Source organism: Nicotiana tabacum, chromosome 4 (genome assembly GCF_000715075.1).
Source record: "Nicotiana tabacum cultivar K326 chromosome 4, ASM71507v2, whole genome shotgun sequence".
In the NCBI taxonomy this organism is placed as follows: domain Eukaryota; kingdom Viridiplantae; phylum Streptophyta; class Magnoliopsida; order Solanales; family Solanaceae; genus Nicotiana; species Nicotiana tabacum.
In genome coordinates, this window is record NC_134083.1 from 141,727,841 (window position 1) to 141,736,398 (window position 8,558).

The following is an 8,558-nucleotide window of genomic DNA, read 5'->3' on the forward strand; positions in this document are numbered from 1 at the left end:
TCAACGTTTCCAAATTTGAGAAAGATGGTTTGGTCGGAAGAAATCAAAGGAACGACTAAAATTAACGTTGCTAGGAGTATTAGTTTCACACCTGTTTATATCGCGTATTTCCCAAATATTGAATCAAGAATCCATCTATATAAGAAATCCCACCTTCGCCTCCTGAAACTTATTATCAGATACTTCTTTCTTCAATCTTCCTGTTGTTTGTTCTTCAGAGTAAGAATCCATGGAGAAGGACACTCAATTTTGTCCCTCTGACACTGAACTGATAAGGCAATTGCTAAAGTTTTTGGCTGGAAAATGCTTACCAACTGAAGGATTGATTGGCTTTGCAGATGTTTACAGCAATGAGCCATGGCAATTAATTGGAGACATGAGTTCCAAGAAAACCCATTACTTCCTCACCCAATTGAAGTAGAAGAAGCCCGCTGATGCCAGATTCAACAGAACTACTGGTAATGAGACTTGGACACAGCAGAATAAAGGCAAGAAAATTCTTGATGAAGATGATAGTCTGATTATTGGGTATTGATAGTTTAATAATCGCGGGGCGAGAACAATATTAGCATACCTGTCAACACAGCGGAAGAATTATTGAATTCACAATCGAAAGAATTGCCCCAAATCAACCTTTGAATCATTAGAAAACAAAGTGTATTCCCACAAACTAAATGCCTCTTTATCTGTGTATGTATTTTTATTTGGAGAAGAAAGAAGAAGAGAAGTTCCTTCAAGAAGTAGAAGAAGTACGTTACTTCTTGGGCAGATTGAGAGAACAAACTTTTTTAGATTTTTCCCACACCTCTGTACGTTAATTACTCCACTACTTATAGTGGCTGTATTGGTTTAAACTGCCAGGGTAACTTCCATATAACCTTCCAATCTTATCCTCTTTCTAAACAGATCGGGTCAGTCCATATGGGCGACCCGTAACTTAAAACCCAATATCCTACATCTCCCACTTCGCACATGGTGGACTAGATTCAAGCCAGTACCATGGCAATAACACACGTAATTCATACTAGCAAATAGTTCGTGTGACCTGCGAGCATTAAGAGCTATAATATTCTTAAACCCTTTAAGGTTTCTTAATAGCTCAATGTAATAAACCAGTTACATGCGGAAAGGATTTACTACTAACATGAGGATCGTATTACTCGCTATACCCCAGACATTACCCGCTACTCCAGTAGCTAGTTATCCGATCCCTCATCCTCGAAAGAAGTGAGCTCGAGTTTATATTTAACTTTGTATTCATAATTACATTTGATACACTCATGATAAGTGTAATGGTCGACCTATGAATACAAGTTAAATTACTAAATTTTTAGTTGCCTTCCCTTTCTACTTGAATCTTTCCATTCCAAATCAACTGCTTTCCTAGACATGTACTGCATTGCCGAATCACTCATGGCTATTAGTGGCATGCTAAAGTAGCAACACTGATTGGCACTTCAAGAGACAGTAAAAGGTCAAAGGGTATTTCAATAAAAGTTACTCTAACTTTTTTGGGATCTCACACAATGAAGAAGCAGGGATTCATTCCTCCATTATCCCATGGTCGATAGCAAACATGGTATGAAATACATGTTACGGTGTTCTCACCTTATATCGGTGTGTGTATCTTATTCTTTTAATCATTCAACACCGTACAGATCTTGGTCTAGATACCTCCAAATGTCTAACCCGAGTATCTCACTTCAATAATCCTCAAACCATCTTCTTAGAGAAACTTCCATCTGGCTTACAAAATAAGTCATAATCGAATAGTGAAATTCGTAAGTCTGATTAGTTTTCAAGTCCGACCTCTACAAGTAAATATAACATCACATTATTCAAGGTTCTATAAGGTCTCATCTCTTCACGATTCTTAACATAAGAGGCGATTGCTAGTGTGAGAGAGCCAATCTCGCGATTTTTGCGACACACTTTAGCAGTAAAACATTTATCACATGCATATGAGATATAAGCATAAATTCAAGAGTCAAATATTGATGAGCATATTAAAATAATCAAGTCATTTTACAATACATAAATATATATTCATATCCTTCGCAAACCTAGAGCCATTACATATTTTTCAAACAGGTCTCTAGATATCGCCTTTGTAAAAGGATCAGCTATCATGCTTCGCGTAGGAATGTACTGTAAATTTATCCCTCCACTTGCTACCATGTCTCTCACAAAGTTATACTTGATGCCAATGTGTTTGGTCTTGCTGTGATACTTAGGATCTTTTGTATATGCAATAGCCGCTTGACTATCAGAATATAGAGTCATGGGATCCTGAGAGTTCTTTGTAATATCCAAATGCTCAAAGAATCTCTTCAACCAAACAACTTCTTGTACTGCAGACGCAAAAGCCACGAACTCATCTTCCATTGTTGAAAGGGATGTGCAGGTTTGTTTCTTACTTTTCCATGATATAGCACCACCATTAAGTAAGAAGGCATAACCGAATGTTGATTTTCTATCATTCTGGTCACCAGCCCAATCAGCATCTGTATATCCTCTTAAGTATAAATCATTTCCACTATAACATAGTGAATAATCTACAGTTCCCTTCAGGTATCTGAAAATTCTCTTCATAACTTTCCAATGATCTCTTCCAGGATTGGATTGATACCTTCTAACCAGACCTACGGCATAACAAATGTCTGGGAGAGTACACATTATAGCATACAGCAAGCTCCCGACAGAACTTGAATATGGAACTCGAGACATGTATTCCTTTTCATTTTCAATCTTGGGACACATTTCAAGGCTTAAAGTTTCACCTCTCGCTATAGGAGTATCCATGGATTTGCAACTATTCATGCGAAAATGCTCCAAAATTTTCTTTATATAAGTTTCTTGAGAGAGACTCAATAACTTTTTGGAACGGTCTCTTTGGATATTAACTCCAAGGATATAGTCTGCCTCGCCCATATCTTTCATGTCAAATGACTTTGAAAGCCATGACTTGATAGTTTTCAAATACTCCAAATTATTTTCGGCCAATAAAATATCGTTCACATAAAGAGAAAGAATTACAAACATCCCATTGGATTTCTTCACATAAATGAAATGATCTTCATTGATCATGGTGAAATTATATGAGATCACCTCCTTGTAAAATCTCAAATACCATTGCCTTGAAGATTGTTTCAGGCCATAAATAGATCTTTTCAATTTACAGACCTTTTTTTCTTGGCCTTTGACGATGAAGCCTACAGGTTATTCCATGTAGATTTTTTCATTTAGTTCTCCATTTAGAAAAGCTATCTTAACGTCCGTTTGATGTAATTCCAAATCCAAACATGCAACAACAGCCAAAAGTAAGTGAATTGAGGTAAACTTCACAACTGGTGAAAATGTTTTCTCATAATCTATTCCGGCTTCTTGAGTAAAGCCTTTTGCCACCAATCGTGCCTTGTATCTTTCTATTGACCCATCCGCTTTGTATCTAACTTTGAGAACCCATTTATTCCCAATGGCTCTATGCCCAGGCGGAAGGTCAACTAGATCCTAGACTGTGTTGGTTTTCATGGACTCTAATTCTTCTTTTATTGCTTTCATCCACTCATCTTTTCCAGGGCTCGATAAAGCCTCAGTCACAGACTTTGGCTCATCCATTTCTGTGGGAGATACCAAGAAAACATAATCTTCAATGTCATAAGTATGTTTGGGTATATTTTTCCTAGCACTCTTTCGTAGTTGAAATTCAGGTTCGTCAAAAAGATTTTGGGATTGAGAGTTCACACTCCCACTCGGATCAAGAATAAGATCTTGATCAATTTGATTATTAACTGTGTCAGAAGACACTTGCTGACTATCTGAGTTTAACATTTCATAAAGAGGTTCTCCATTCTTTACCTCGCCCTTCTTTGGAAAATCATTTTCCAAAAATATGATGTCTCGCGATTCAATCTCAGTAACACTTCCATCCTCTAATTCACCAATGAACACATACCCTTTAGAGTGTTCTGAATATCTTATAAAGATACATTTCTTGCCTTTTGGACCTAATTTTCCAAACTTGCTAAAAGAATCTTATACATATGCAGCACAACCCCAAAGTCGTAAATCCTTTAAGTTTGGTTTATGACCAGTCCATAGCTCATAAGGAGTGGAAAAAACTGATTTAGAAGGCACTTTGTTCAATATGTAAGTTGCAGTCAATAACGCATCTCCCCAAAAGGAGATAGATAAATTTGCATGCGCCATCATGGACCTTATCATGTCCAATAGTATTATATTCCTCCATTCTGCTACACCATTTTGTTGATGTGTGCAAGAAATAGTTAACTGTGTGGTGATTCCCTTTTCATTGCACAATTCTTCAAATTCTTTTGAAAGATATTCACGCCCTCTATCGGTTCTTAAAGTCTTAATCCTTTTGTCTAATTGATTCTCAACTTCATTCAAATATTTCTTAAAGCATTCAAGTGCTTCAGATTTATGAGAAATCAAATAGACATAACCAAAGCGTGTGAAACCATCAATGAATATAATAAAATATAAAGCACCAGACCTAGCCCTCACATTCATTGGACCACAGATATCATAATAGATTAACTTCAATAGAAAATTAGCTCTCTTAGCCTTTCCAAATGGTTTACGTGTAATCTTTCCGTCAAGACAATTTTTACAAGTTGGCATTTCAATTTTGGAGAAAGAACCTAGATGTCCTTCCTTAGCCAATCTATTCATTCGATCCTTCCCTATGTGATATAATCTTGCATGCCATGTAATAATATCAACATCATTATTACTAGAATAACATGCCATAACACAACTGTCAACATAAACGTTATACGTAGAAGGATTACAATCTAACACAATAAAATCATCATAACGATGTCCAAAATCAAAAAAAACATTGTCTTGAGTAATTCTAAGACCATTGCGACTAAAGTTGAGATAGAAATCTAAATCTAGAAGAACAGACACAAAAACCAAGTTTCGTCTAATCTCTGGAACATACAGGACGTCATGCAACATCAAAGATCGACCATCACGCATGTCTATTCTGCAAGTGTCTATCCCTTTGACTTCAAGCTTTGCATTATTTCCCATATATACATGCTTCGATCCAGGTGAAACTCGACGAAACTCTATGAACGCTTCTCTATCACGGCTCACATGGTCGGTGGCCCCTGAGTCTACAATCCACAAGGATAAGATTCAGTTAGTAAAACAGTGCTAGAAATATATATAGCACTAAGAGATACATTTTGAAATACTACCTTTTTCGGCTCAGTGCACTCACGAGAAAAATTTCCTGGAACTTGGCAATTGTAGCACTTCATCTTACTCTTGTCTTTCTTCTTGTAGAACCGTTTTTCTTTCTTAGAATTTGGTTTGTTTCTTTTCTTGCAGGATCCTTCTCCGGTCTCCTTACCCTTTCCGTCATTTTTCCAATTTCTCTTGCGCTTGAAGCTTGATTTCTTTGTACCACTTGATTCTGCCACAAAGGCATTAGGTACAGCTTTAACAGCACCAAGTTGCTTGTCTTCAAGCTCCACATGATGGGCAACATCAGCAAAAGTTTTGATGTTATCATTGTGGGTCAAGTTAACCTTCGGATGTTCCCAATTATTGGGAAAAGACTGAATCACTGCCTGAAGCTGCTGCTCATCAGAGAGAACATGGCCAGCACTTTTGAGTTGAGAAATCATATTTGACATCACCCTTAGATGTTGTTTGACACTGTGATCATGACACTTTTTGTAAATGTCACACTTGATTGTCAGCTGTCGAAGGCGAGTCACAGTTGTACCCCCATATGCCTCTCTTAAATGTGCCCACATGGCTTGAGCAGTAGGATATTGTTCACATTCGTCGATGAGATCATCAGCAACTGAACTTACAATAATTCCACGTGCAGTGGAATCTTTTTTCTTCCAAATATTGTAAGTTTTCAGATCCCTCCTGTGTTGAGCAGTGTTACCCTCCTCTGGGTGACTCATAGCATGGTTAATACTTTTAAGAGTATCTTGCTCTTCGAGTACATACCACATCTTATGACTCCAGATATCGTAATTTTCACCATTCAGTTTGTCACCCTTGTTCAAGTCGGCAATAATACTTTTCGATGTCATGTCTGTTATTAGAGACAATATTACAAGTTTAACTCATCAATATATACTTCAGTCAATTTATGCATGTGATTACATACTCAAGTAAATTAATTATAATATTAATTCTACATTTAGTATAGAATCGAACGGTCACTACGTTTCCATTCATCATCTATATGTAAATATTTTAATTAATATTAAAATCACTTCTTAGTATATACTTTATTTCAGTGTATTACAAAAAAAATATGATAAACAATGTATGTAACTGGTGAGACAAGTAACATAATTTAAATTTTATTAAGATAAAACACATAATAACAATTGACATGTTTGCTAGGACATACATGTACCAATTGAACACTAACTCTTATACATACACACTAAAAGGTGCACTGGGCCAAATATCATGATAAATCTCAGTTAAAATTTTACCCCAAGGCTCTCGAAGAGAGTCCACTAAAATAGCTAATGCTTCCCAATCAGTAATTTCTACGTAATTCGCCAATTCAACTCTTTTTAACTGAAAAAGGTGTACATGTTCAGTTATGGAAACATCAGGGCCCATTTTAAATTCCTTAAACTCCCTAAATTTCTTTTCTTTTTCCCTTCGTTCTGCCCTTCGATCTCTTAACTCATTTTGTCTCGCCCTTGGGACATTCCTGATGACTTCATGCTCCGAGTCTAAATCATTATAGAAATAAGTCATGTGACGACATACCCTTCTACGTTGTATCCTTCCTTGACTTCGAGAACTCTCACTTGGAGTAATTGGAACTTGCCATTGTTCAGCCATATCTGAAATAGGACCAAGAAAATAATAAGAATGGCTAGAACCATCCAATGTGACAACATATGTCACAATAACTCGTAGAAGTATATCAATATAAGGGATTAATGCTAAACTAATTTTCTATATTACGTAGATAAAAACTCACTTTTCCAGTTTCAACAAGTGAAAGCATATTATGAAAACAGAATGCTTATGAACCAGAAACACATGTTACGTGTGACTTTGGTGCTATTAAGATTGTCTAATCTAAATATCAAATTGTAGAGCATTAGTAGCCAATAAGTAATTAAAACAACTACTAATTGGCTCAGTTTGACAAAATATCTCAATCTTGAATCTCTCCTTTAGCACAGTAAAATTTGCATTCCAGCATTAGCAGATTACAACATTAAAAACAGTTTCAATGCAGAATACTTTTAAAATTATTATAACTTTTAACAAAGAGATTCGGCATACATACACCTCGTCTGCTAAAATAACCTCCAATCCTGAGATATTCTGCTAATTTCTAAGGAAGTTTATAGCAGAAAGTGAAAATTAAGACCCCAATTGCCATAATCACTTCATAAGCAAATACCAGAAATAGAAAACTAGTAAGAAGTGGAAATTAAGGCAATGAAGAAGATTAGTGGAGCAACCAATTTTTAATTAAGTTTTATCAGAAACAAATATTCTCTTTAGAATAAAATTACTACAACATAGTGCAATTCCTTTTCTGAAAAAAAATTGCTTTGGAACAAATAGCGACAAACAATGATTGGAGGCGAAAATGTTTTTAACAGAGTTTTCTATTATTCCATGTTTAAAGAGACAAGAAACAACGCTGGCTCTAATGCCAATGATACTTTAATAATCGCGGGGCGAGAACAATATTAGTGTACCTGTCAATGCAGCGGAAGAATTGTTGAACTCACCACTGAAAGAATTGCCCCAAATCAATCTTTGAATCACTAAAAAATAAAGTGTATTCTCACAAACTAAATGCCTCTTTATCTGTGTGTGTATTTTTATTTGGAGAAGAAAGAAGAAGAGAAGTTCCTTCAAGAAGGAGAAGAAGTACGTTACTTCTTGGACAGATTGAGAGAACAATCATTTTTAGATTTTTCCCACACCTCTGTACGTTAATTATCCCACTACTAATAGTGGTTGTATTGGTTTAAACTGCCAGAGTAACTTCCCTGTAACCTTCCAAACTTATCCTCTTTCTAAACGGATTGGGTCAGTCCAGATGAGCGACCCGTAACTTAAAACCCAATATCCTACAGGTATAAAAGAAGCTTGAGTTACAAACACAAGAAAGACTCCTCTTTGAATAGCCGCTGGTTGATGATGGAGTATTTCTTGGCTGACTCTCTTCTTCAGGAGTTGAAATCTAAAGAAGCAAAAGAGTTTGTAATCTGTGCGATTAAGAAGAACCCCAGATCAGAAATCAGAGGAAAAGGTTTTGCTACTATTGTAGAGTATAAGAGGTTCATTGATCGTGTCTTGCAAGAAGGGGTTCTTCTCCAAACCTCAGGACCCTCAGAACAGAGTACTATGATTTTGTCTGAGAACAGTCCTGTGATGGTGGAGAGTACCTCGTCAGCCGCCGTGTCCGGAAGCACCTGGATCTGCACACGAGGTGCAGAGTGTAGTATGAGTACAACTAACTCAATAAGTAACAAAACTAACCTCTGGGCTGAAAGTAGTGACGAGCTCCG

General features: G+C 36.4%; 1 pseudogene; it reads left to right on the forward strand.

The window, feature by feature from the left end:
* The first annotated feature begins 229 nt into the window (after positions 1 to 229).
* LOC107790841 (NAC domain-containing protein 20-like) lies at positions 230 to 8,324 on the forward strand (annotated as a pseudogene).
* Positions 8,325 to 8,558: the final 234 nt, after the last annotated feature.